Source organism: Scylla paramamosain, chromosome 12, assembly GCF_035594125.1.
Source record: "Scylla paramamosain isolate STU-SP2022 chromosome 12, ASM3559412v1, whole genome shotgun sequence".
NCBI classification, from domain to species: Eukaryota; Metazoa; Arthropoda; class Malacostraca; order Decapoda; family Portunidae; genus Scylla; species Scylla paramamosain.
This window is the reverse complement of record NC_087162.1, coordinates 28,417,948-28,430,447: the sequence shown is the minus strand read 5'-3', so window position 1 is coordinate 28,430,447 and position 12,500 is coordinate 28,417,948. Positions and strand designations below refer to the sequence as shown.

General features: G+C 45.8%; 1 long non-coding RNA gene across 1 annotated transcript in view; it reads left to right on the top strand.

Moving 5' to 3' along the window:
- Positions 1–12,500, top strand: part of LOC135106070 (uncharacterized) — an 86,399-nt gene that overhangs the window by 40,645 nt on the left and 33,254 nt on the right. The window contains exons 15-19 of the long non-coding RNA XR_010271119.1: positions 187–303; positions 4,648–4,847; positions 6,033–6,149; positions 10,492–10,691; positions 11,885–12,001. This is a non-coding gene — a long non-coding RNA (uncharacterized LOC135106070). The remainder of the gene's footprint in view (positions 1–186; positions 304–4,647; positions 4,848–6,032; positions 6,150–10,491; positions 10,692–11,884; positions 12,002–12,500) is intronic.

The window sequence follows — 12,500 nt, the reverse complement described above, 5'->3', positions numbered from 1 at the left end:
ATTATTAAGACATTATTAGTGGTTGTATCACGGTATTTTATAATAGACTTATAACTAGTTTCCCCTGAAAATCTTTCGTTTTCTATCATTCTTTCATTCTACACGCCTGAGCCCTGACAGAGACCCAGAGAAATGTAAACAGGCACGAGTCAGACTTGATATAGGGCTGAATTTGTTGCTTTTCAGAGAGGGGCAGTCGGTCTGTACATGCGTGAGGTGGCGAGAGGCGTGTCCAGGGGGCGGCTAGTAGCGTGTGCCACCGTGGAAATATGTACAGACATAAAGAAGACGCCCTCAAGAAAGGTAAGGCCGGTTCCAGCTTTTATTTTTATTTATTTATTTCCATCCCGGCCTGGGACCCCCCCTTTCCCGAGTCCTGAGGTGTTGGGGGACGGCCCGGGGGTGCTGTGTGCCCGTGAGTGTACCAGGTGCTCAAGCTTATACAAAACAAGGAAAGTTTGAAGCATTTTTAGAGGGGCAGTCGGTCTGTACATTAATTTTGAGGTGTTCCTTGTCATCCCCTGTCACTCCTGCCTGCCTCTGTCACCTCTACCAATCCCTGTCAAGCTCTGCCAAGCCCTTTGTCACCTCTCAAGTAATGAGGTGGCTTGAGATGTGAGATTTTAAACAGAAGCCTTTGCTGTCACCCCTGCCAAGCCCTACCAAACCCTGTCAGCCCCCACCAAGGCCCTCTCAAGCCACCACTCAACCCCCTACCGAGACCTATCAGCTCTATAATCTGAAAAAAGTGCAGTGTCTTAGGAGGGATTGATTAAGTAAACAGTGACTTATGGCCAAAATGGAACTATATGGAGATTAAGTAGAGATTAGAATAGAAGCTGAAATTGAGCAGGATAGTTACAATCACAGACTTCCAACTTGCTACTCCTTGGTGTGAAAGAATCTGCAGGAAATTAAGTACATGGCAACTCCTGTTAGTCCCTCATGTGTTCTTGAAAGCAGACTGACAGATTCAGTGTGTGACATGCTGACGTGGGGGAAGGCTGTCTGGTGGCTGCTCTATGCTGTAGCTAACAAAATGGTTGTGTTTCAAGTGTTGTCATGCCTGGAAAGTCTACAGGTCATCATTACTAGTATAAATGTGTACTACAATGGTGAAATTTAGTGAAAAAATGTGCTGTTTATGTATTGGCAGGGAAAGATTTGTGCTCATCAAGACAATGATAAAAAAAATTTTTATATTATTATTATTATTACTATTTTTTTTCTTTTACTTGTTTTGCTGTAAGATGAGACTACAATAACTGCCCCTTGATGCCCTATAAGGTACCGCCAAGCACCAAGGGGCGGCCACCACGGTGCACAGTGAAGCACGTCCCAGCATCCCTGTCACCATCTTTTCCCTGCCAATAATTATGCATTACATTTCCCAACTAATTTCATTCTAGTGCAACATTTCTACTACTAATGGTGACCTGTACACTTCCCAGCATGACCAGTACAGCACTTCAAACAAACACAGCCTTTTCTTAGCCACAGCAAGGTGCAGCCACGACAGACAGCCTTCCCTAAGTCAGCATGTCACACTGCATCCATAACACTGAGCTTCCAGGAACACATCTGGGGGACTGATACAAGTTGCTGTGTAGGTCATTTGTCCCAGCAGACTCTTTCACACCAAGCAGGCATGAGGTGGTAGTCTGTGCAGTGCGTCAGTGCTTGGAATTTTGAACCGGTCTTGCTGCATCTATGGCCCAGAGACCAAACACAGACCAAACAGAGGGCTAGCTGAACCTAACACAAACCAAACAGACGCCCACCAGAACCATACACAGGCCCACAGAACTAACTGACTGGCTGGCCGGCTGACTCGCTGGCTGAGTGACTGACTGACTGACTGACTGACTGGCTGGCTGGCTGGCTTGCTGGCTGGCTTACTAACTGACTGACTGACTGACTGGCTGGCTGAGTGACTGATTGACTGGCTGGTTAGCTAGTTGGGTGGCTAGCTGGTTGGTTGAATGGCTGACTGACTGACTGACTGACTGACTGACTGACTGACTAGCTGAGTGACTGATTGATTGGCTGGTTGGTTGAATGCCTAGCTGGCTGGTTGAATGGCTGACTGACTGACTGACTGACTGACTGACTGACTGACTGACTGACTGACTGACTGACTAACTGACTGACTGACTAGCTGAGTGACTGATTGATTGGCTGGTTTGTCGAATGGCTAGCTGGCTGGTTGAATGGCTAACTGACTGACTGACTGACTGACTGACTGACTGACTGACTGACTGACTGACTAACTGAGTGACTGATTGATTGGCTGGTTGGTTGAATGGCTAGCTGGCTGGTTGAATGGCTGACTGACTGACTGACTGACTGACTTACTGACTGACTGACTGACTAACTGACTAGCTGAGTGACTGATTGATTGGCTGGTTGGTTGAATGGCTGACTGACTGACTGACTGACTGACTGACTGACTGACTGACTGACTGACTGACTGACTGACTGACTGAGTGACTGATTGATTGGCTAGTTGGTTGAATGGCTAGCTGGCTGGTTGAATGGCTGACTGACTGGCTGACTGACTGACTAACTGACTGACTGACTGACTGACTGACTGACTGACTGACTAGCTGAGTGACTGATTGATTGGCTGGTTGGTTGAATGCCTAGCTGGCTGGTTGAATGGCTGACTGACTGACTGACTGACTGACTGACTGACTGACTGACTGACTGACTGACTGACTGACTGACTAGCTGAGTGACTGATTGATTGGCTGGTTGGTTGAATGGCTAGCTGGCTGGTTGAATGGCTAACTGACTGACTGACTGACTGACTGACTGACTGACTAACTGAGTGACTGATTGATTGGCTGGTTGGTTGAATGGCTAGCTGGCTGGTTGAATGGCTGACTGACTGACTGACTGACTGACTGACTGACTGACTGACTGACTGACTGACTGACTAACTGACTAGCTGAGTGACTGATTGATTGGCTGGTTGGTTGAATGGCTAGCTGGCTGGTTGAATGGCTGACTGACTGACTGACTGACTGACTGACTGACTGACTGACTGACTGACTGACTGACTGACTGACTGAGTGACTGATTGATTGGCTAGTTGGTTGAATGGCTAGCTGGCTGGTTGAATGGCTGACTGACTGGTTGACTGACTGACTGACTGACTGACTGACTGACTGACTGACTGACTGACTGACTAGCTGAGTGACTGATTGATTGGCTGGTTGGTTGAATGCCTAGCTGGCTGGTTGAATGGCTGACTGACTGACTGACTGACTGACTGACTGACTGACTGACTGACTGACTGACTAGCTGAGTGACTGATTTATTGGCTGGTTGGTTGAATGGCTAGCTGGCTGGTTGAATGGCTAACTGACTGACTGACTGACTGACTGACTGACTGACTGACTGACTGACTGACTGACTAACTGAGTGACTGATTGATTGGCTGGTTGGTTGAATGGCTAGCTGGCTGGTTGAATGGCTGACTGACTGACTGACTGACTGACTGACTGACTGACTGACTGACTGACTGACTGACTGACTAACTGACTAGCTGAGTGACTGATTGATTGGCTGGTTGGTTGAATGGCTAGCTGGCTGGTTGAATGGCTGACTGACTGACTGACTGACTGACTGACTGACTGACTGACTGACTGACTGACTAGCTGAGTGACTGATTGATTGGCTAGTTGGTTGAATGGCTAGCTGGCTGGTTGAATGGCTGACTGACTGGCTGACTGACTGACTGACTGACTGACTGACTGACTGACTGACTGACTGACTGACTGACTAGCTGAGTGACTGATTGATTGGCTGGTTGGTTGAATGGCTAGCTGGCTGGTTGAATGGCTGACTGACTGACTGACTGACTGACTGACTGACTGACTGACTGACTGAGGCAGAGAGACAGGTAGGTGTTGGCAGGGTTGGTTTGGTTTGGAGTGTTGAGGTTTTATGATATTGTAGAGACAGAGAGGTTCAAAGCTTAATTAGACTTGTATCTTTGAGCCATGAGTCAGTAGAGAGGGAGAAAGAGGCAGACAGGCAGAGAGACAGGAAAAACAGGGAGGAAGAAAAGCTATTTGCACTGTACCTAGAGGTCAGTATGGTGTAGAGTTGTATACTTGAATCAAGAGTAAATATAGACGCAGATACGAAGGCGGGCAAGCTGAGAGAGAGGGAAAGAAAGGGTCTGAATGAAAGGGAGGAGTCAGGCCTGCAGAAGGGGAGCTTTTGGTATTGTTTACTGATTAGTGTGATAAAGTGTTGTGTTGTGTTGTGAGGTGCAGAGAAAGAGAGAGAGGCTTGTGTGGTGATATTTCATGTTGATGTACAGCAATATGAAATAGTTCTCAGGAGAGAGAGAAAGAGATAGAAATTAGTGACACACACACACACACACACACACACACACACACACACACACACACACACACACAGTAATACTCTATAGAAACCTATTTCTTTCCTAATTTGTCTATCTCCATCTTGTTTTTCATTGTAAGTCATTAATGTTTATCTTGTATTGTCTTGGCATTATTAAAACATGAGGTATATTATTATTAGTGGTTGTAGTTTTGTACCACAACATTAACTTATATTAGTTTTGCCTGAAAATCTCTCGTTTTCTAACATTCTCCCATCCTGCAGGCCTGAGTCCAGACCGAGACCAAGAGAAATGTAAACAAACGCACCAGTCTGACTTGATATAGGAGTGAATTTGTTGCTTTTTAAAGCGGCAGTCGGTCTGTACATGTGTGAGGTGGCGAGGGGTGTCGCCAGGGGGCGGCTAGTAGCGTCTGCCACCAGGGAAATATGTAAAAACATAAAAAAGACGCTTCTCAAGAAAGGTAAGGCCGGTTGCAGCTTTTATTTTTTCTTTATTTCTTTCCATCAGGTTAGGTTTATATTAATTCAGTTAGTTAGGTTTGGTTAAGTCTCTCTCTCTCTCTCTCTCTCTCTCTCTCTCTCTCTCTCTCTCTCTCTCTCTCTCTCTCTCTCTCTCTCTCTCTCTCTCTCTGTGTGGTGCTAATGGTGCAGGAAGGCCTTGTCTACCTGCACCATAAGCCACTATACCATGCGTCACTGTACATTTAAACTGTACCCCAAAAACTTAACCTAACTGGCCCTCACTTAAAAAAAAATGTATCGTTTTTTTTTCGTGTTCTTAATATTTCAGTGCTACAATACCACATCACTGTACCCTATGATGCTAATGGTGCAGGAAGGCCTTGTCTACCTTCACCATAAGCGACTGTACCATGCGTCACTGTACCTTAAAACTGTACCACAAAAACAACCTAACTGGCCCTCACCTGAAAAAAAATATCTTTTTTTTTTTGTGTTTGCTTAATATTTCAGTGCTACAGTACCACAGCACTGTACTCTATGGTGCTAATGGTGCAGGAAGGCCTTGTCTACCTTCACCATAAGCCACTGTACCATGTGTCACTGTACCTTAAATCTGTACCACAAAAACAACCTAACTGGCCCTCACCTGAAAAAAAATCTCTTTTTTTTTTAACCTAACCTAACCTAACCTAACCTAACCTTACCTAACCTAACCTAACCTAACCTAACCTGACCTGACCTGACCTAACCTAACCTAACCTAACCTAACCTGACCTAACCTAACCTAACCTAACCTAACCTGACCTAACCTAACCTAACCTAACCTAACCTAACCTAACCTATCCTAACCTAACCGAGACATTAAAAATTAGTCACAAGGCAAAAAGACGATTCAAAGTGACTGACATACCAAGCAATTAATTAGTGAAATCAGTCTTTGTTGACTACTCCAAAGCCTTTCAGTTTGTCGACCTCAGTATACTGTTAGGAAAAAGTGCATTATTAAGACATTATTAGTGGTTGTATCACGGTATTTTATAATAGACTTATAACTAGTTTCCCCTGAAAATCTTTCGTTTTCTATCATTCTTTCATTCTACACGCCTGAGCCCTGACAGAGACCCAGAGAAATGTAAACAGGCACGAGTCAGACTTGATATAGGGCTGAATTTGTTGCTTTTCAGAGAGGGGCAGTCGGTCTGTACATGCGTGAGGTGGCGAGAGGCGTGTCCAGGGGGCGGCTAGTAGCGTGTGCCACCGTGGAAATATGTACAGACATAAAGAAGACGCCCTCAAGAAAGGTAAGGCCGGTTCCAGCTTTTATTTTTATTTATTTATTTCCATCCCGGCCTGGGACCCCCCCTTTCCCGAGTCCTGAGGTGTTGGGGGACGGCCCGGGGGTGCTGTGTGCCCGTGAGTGTACCAGGTGCTCAAGCTTATACAAAACAAGGAAAGTTTGAAGCATTTTTAGAGGGGCAGTCGGTCTGTACATTAATTTTGAGGTGTTCCTTGTCATCCCCTGTCACTCCTGCCTGCCTCTGTCACCTCTACCAATCCCTGTCAAGCTCTGCCAAGCCCTTTGTCACCTCTCAAGTAATGAGGTGGCTTGAGATGTGAGATTTTAAACAGAAGCCTTTGCTGTCACCCCTGCCAAGCCCTACCAAACCCTGTCAGCCCCCACCAAGGCCCTCTCAAGCCACCACTCAACCCCCTACCGAGACCTATCAGCTCTATAATCTGAAAAAAGTGCAGTGTCTTAGGAGGGATTGATTAAGTAAACAGTGACTTATGGCCAAAATGGAACTATATGGAGATTAAGTAGAGATTAGAATAGAAGCTGAAATTGAGCAGGATAGTTACAATCACAGACTTCCAACTTGCTACTCCTTGGTGTGAAAGAATCTGCAGGAAATTAAGTACATGGCAACTCCTGTTAGTCCCTCATGTGTTCTTGAAAGCAGACTGACAGATTCAGTGTGTGACATGCTGACGTGGGGGAAGGCTGTCTGGTGGCTGCTCTATGCTGTAGCTAACAAAATGGTTGTGTTTCAAGTGTTGTCATGCCTGGAAAGTCTACAGGTCATCATTACTAGTATAAATGTGTACTACAATGGTGAAATTTAGTGAAAAAATGTGCTGTTTATGTATTGGCAGGGAAAGATTTGTGCTCATCAAGACAATGATAAAAAAAATTTTTATATTATTATTATTATTACTATTTTTTTTCTTTTACTTGTTTTGCTGTAAGATGAGACTACAATAACTGCCCCTTGATGCCCTATAAGGTACCGCCAAGCACCAAGGGGCGGCCACCACGGTGCACAGTGAAGCACGTCCCAGCATCCCTGTCACCATCTTTTCCCTGCCAATAATTATGCATTACATTTCCCAACTAATTTCATTCTAGTGCAACATTTCTACTACTAATGGTGACCTGTACACTTCCCAGCATGACCAGTACAGCACTTCAAACAAACACAGCCTTTTCTTAGCCACAGCAAGGTGCAGCCACGACAGACAGCCTTCCCTAAGTCAGCATGTCACACTGCATCCATAACACTGAGCTTCCAGGAACACATCTGGGGGACTGATACAAGTTGCTGTGTAGGTCATTTGTCCCAGCAGACTCTTTCACACCAAGCAGGCATGAGGTGGTAGTCTGTGCAGTGCGTCAGTGCTTGGAATTTTGAACCGGTCTTGCTGCATCTATGGCCCAGAGACCAAACACAGACCAAACAGAGGGCTAGCTGAACCTAACACAAACCAAACAGACGCCCACCAGAACCATACACAGGCCCACAGAACTAACTGACTGGCTGGCCGGCTGACTCGCTGGCTGAGTGACTGACTGACTGACTGACTGACTGGCTGGCTGGCTGGCTTGCTGGCTGGCTTACTAACTGACTGACTGACTGACTGGCTGGCTGAGTGACTGATTGACTGGCTGGTTAGCTAGTTGGGTGGCTAGCTGGTTGGTTGAATGGCTGACTGACTGACTGACTGACTGACTGACTGACTGACTAGCTGAGTGACTGATTGATTGGCTGGTTGGTTGAATGCCTAGCTGGCTGGTTGAATGGCTGACTGACTGACTGACTGACTGACTGACTGACTGACTGACTGACTGACTGACTGACTAACTGACTGACTGACTAGCTGAGTGACTGATTGATTGGCTGGTTTGTCGAATGGCTAGCTGGCTGGTTGAATGGCTAACTGACTGACTGACTGACTGACTGACTGACTGACTGACTGACTGACTGACTAACTGAGTGACTGATTGATTGGCTGGTTGGTTGAATGGCTAGCTGGCTGGTTGAATGGCTGACTGACTGACTGACTGACTGACTTACTGACTGACTGACTGACTAACTGACTAGCTGAGTGACTGATTGATTGGCTGGTTGGTTGAATGGCTGACTGACTGACTGACTGACTGACTGACTGACTGACTGACTGACTGACTGACTGACTGACTGACTGAGTGACTGATTGATTGGCTAGTTGGTTGAATGGCTAGCTGGCTGGTTGAATGGCTGACTGACTGGCTGACTGACTGACTAACTGACTGACTGACTGACTGACTGACTGACTGACTGACTAGCTGAGTGACTGATTGATTGGCTGGTTGGTTGAATGCCTAGCTGGCTGGTTGAATGGCTGACTGACTGACTGACTGACTGACTGACTGACTGACTGACTGACTGACTGACTGACTGACTGACTAGCTGAGTGACTGATTGATTGGCTGGTTGGTTGAATGGCTAGCTGGCTGGTTGAATGGCTAACTGACTGACTGACTGACTGACTGACTGACTGACTAACTGAGTGACTGATTGATTGGCTGGTTGGTTGAATGGCTAGCTGGCTGGTTGAATGGCTGACTGACTGACTGACTGACTGACTGACTGACTGACTGACTGACTGACTGACTGACTAACTGACTAGCTGAGTGACTGATTGATTGGCTGGTTGGTTGAATGGCTAGCTGGCTGGTTGAATGGCTGACTGACTGACTGACTGACTGACTGACTGACTGACTGACTGACTGACTGACTGACTGACTGACTGAGTGACTGATTGATTGGCTAGTTGGTTGAATGGCTAGCTGGCTGGTTGAATGGCTGACTGACTGGTTGACTGACTGACTGACTGACTGACTGACTGACTGACTGACTGACTGACTGACTAGCTGAGTGACTGATTGATTGGCTGGTTGGTTGAATGCCTAGCTGGCTGGTTGAATGGCTGACTGACTGACTGACTGACTGACTGACTGACTGACTGACTGACTGACTGACTAGCTGAGTGACTGATTTATTGGCTGGTTGGTTGAATGGCTAGCTGGCTGGTTGAATGGCTAACTGACTGACTGACTGACTGACTGACTGACTGACTGACTGACTGACTGACTGACTAACTGAGTGACTGATTGATTGGCTGGTTGGTTGAATGGCTAGCTGGCTGGTTGAATGGCTGACTGACTGACTGACTGACTGACTGACTGACTGACTGACTGACTGACTGACTGACTGACTAACTGACTAGCTGAGTGACTGATTGATTGGCTGGTTGGTTGAATGGCTAGCTGGCTGGTTGAATGGCTGACTGACTGACTGACTGACTGACTGACTGACTGACTGACTGACTGACTGACTAGCTGAGTGACTGATTGATTGGCTAGTTGGTTGAATGGCTAGCTGGCTGGTTGAATGGCTGACTGACTGGCTGACTGACTGACTGACTGACTGACTGACTGACTGACTGACTGACTGACTGACTGACTAGCTGAGTGACTGATTGATTGGCTGGTTGGTTGAATGGCTAGCTGGCTGGTTGAATGGCTGACTGACTGACTGACTGACTGACTGACTGACTGACTGACTGACTGAGGCAGAGAGACAGGTAGGTGTTGGCAGGGTTGGTTTGGTTTGGAGTGTTGAGGTTTTATGATATTGTAGAGACAGAGAGGTTCAAAGCTTAATTAGACTTGTATCTTTGAGCCATGAGTCAGTAGAGAGGGAGAAAGAGGCAGACAGGCAGAGAGACAGGAAAAACAGGGAGGAAGAAAAGCTATTTGCACTGTACCTAGAGGTCAGTATGGTGTAGAGTTGTATACTTGAATCAAGAGTAAATATAGACGCAGATACGAAGGCGGGCAAGCTGAGAGAGAGGGAAAGAAAGGGTCTGAATGAAAGGGAGGAGTCAGGCCTGCAGAAGGGGAGCTTTTGGTATTGTTTACTGATTAGTGTGATAAAGTGTTGTGTTGTGTTGTGAGGTGCAGAGAAAGAGAGAGAGGCTTGTGTGGTGATATTTCATGTTGATGTACAGCAATATGAAATAGTTCTCAGGAGAGAGAGAAAGAGATAGAAATTAGTGACACACACACACACACACACACACACACACACACACACACACACACACACACAGTAATACTCTATAGAAACCTATTTCTTTCCTAATTTGTCTATCTCCATCTTGTTTTTCATTGTAAGTCATTAATGTTTATCTTGTATTGTCTTGGCATTATTAAAACATGAGGTATATTATTATTAGTGGTTGTAGTTTTGTACCACAACATTAACTTATATTAGTTTTGCCTGAAAATCTCTCGTTTTCTAACATTCTCCCATCCTGCAGGCCTGAGTCCAGACCGAGACCAAGAGAAATGTAAACAAACGCACCAGTCTGACTTGATATAGGAGTGAATTTGTTGCTTTTTAAAGCGGCAGTCGGTCTGTACATGTGTGAGGTGGCGAGGGGTGTCGCCAGGGGGCGGCTAGTAGCGTCTGCCACCAGGGAAATATGTAAAAACATAAAAAAGACGCTTCTCAAGAAAGGTAAGGCCGGTTGCAGCTTTTATTTTTTCTTTATTTCTTTCCATCAGGTTAGGTTTATATTAATTCAGTTAGTTAGGTTTGGTTAAGTCTCTCTCTCTCTCTCTCTCTCTCTCTCTCTCTCTCTCTCTCTCTCTCTCTCTCTCTCTCTCTCTCTCTCTCTCTCTCTCTCTCTCTCTCTGTGTGGTGCTAATGGTGCAGGAAGGCCTTGTCTACCTGCACCATAAGCCACTATACCATGCGTCACTGTACATTTAAACTGTACCCCAAAAACTTAACCTAACTGGCCCTCACTTAAAAAAAAATGTATCGTTTTTTTTTCGTGTTCTTAATATTTCAGTGCTACAATACCACATCACTGTACCCTATGATGCTAATGGTGCAGGAAGGCCTTGTCTACCTTCACCATAAGCGACTGTACCATGCGTCACTGTACCTTAAAACTGTACCACAAAAACAACCTAACTGGCCCTCACCTGAAAAAAAATATCTTTTTTTTTTTGTGTTTGCTTAATATTTCAGTGCTACAGTACCACAGCACTGTACTCTATGGTGCTAATGGTGCAGGAAGGCCTTGTCTACCTTCACCATAAGCCACTGTACCATGTGTCACTGTACCTTAAATCTGTACCACAAAAACAACCTAACTGGCCCTCACCTGAAAAAAAATCTCTTTTTTTTTTAACCTAACCTAACCTAACCTAACCTAACCTTACCTAACCTAACCTAACCTAACCTAACCTGACCTGACCTGACCTAACCTAACCTAACCTAACCTAACCTGACCTAACCTAACCTAACCTAACCTAACCTGACCTAACCTAACCTAACCTAACCTAACCTAACCTAACCTATCCTAACCTAACCGAGACATTAAAAATTAGTCACAAGGCAAAAAGACGATTCAAAGTGACTGACATACCAAGCAATTAATTAGTGAAATCAGTCTTTGTTGACTACTCCAAAGCCTTTCAGTTTGTCGACCTCAGTATACTGTTAGGAAAAAGTGCATTATTAAGACATTATTAGTGGTTGTATCACGGTATTTTATAATAGACTTATAACTAGTTTCCCCTGAAAATCTTTCGTTTTCTATCATTCTTTCATTCTACACGCCTGAGCCCTGACAGAGACCCAGAGAAATGTAAACAGGCACGAGTCAGACTTGATATAGGGCTGAATTTGTTGCTTTTCAGAGAGGGGCAGTCGGTCTGTACATGCGTGAGGTGGCGAGAGGCGTGTCCAGGGGGCGGCTAGTAGCGTGTGCCACCGTGGAAATATGTACAGACATAAAGAAGACGCCCTCAAGAAAGGTAAGGCCGGTTCCAGCTTTTATTTTTATTTATTTATTTCCATCCCGGCCTGGGACCCCCCCTTTCCCGAGTCCTGAGGTGTTGGGGGACGGCCCGGGGGTGCTGTGTGCCCGTGAGTGTACCAGGTGCTCAAGCTTATACAAAACAAGGAAAGTTTGAAGCATTTTTAGAGGGGCAGTCGGTCTGTACATTAATTTTGAGGTGTTCCTTGTCATCCCCTGTCACTCCTGCCTGCCTCTGTCACCTCTACCAATCCCTGTCAAGCTCTGCCAAGCCCTTTGTCACCTCTCAAGTAATGAGGTGGCTTGAGATGTGAGATTTTAAACAGAAGCCTTTGCTGTCACCCCTGCCAAGCCCTACCAAACCCTGTCAGCCCCCACCAAGGCCCTCTCAAGCCACCACTCAACCCCCTACCGAGACCTATCAGCTCTATAATCTGAAAAAAGTGCAGTGTCTTAGGAGGGATTGATTAAGTAAACAGTGACTTATGGCCAAAATG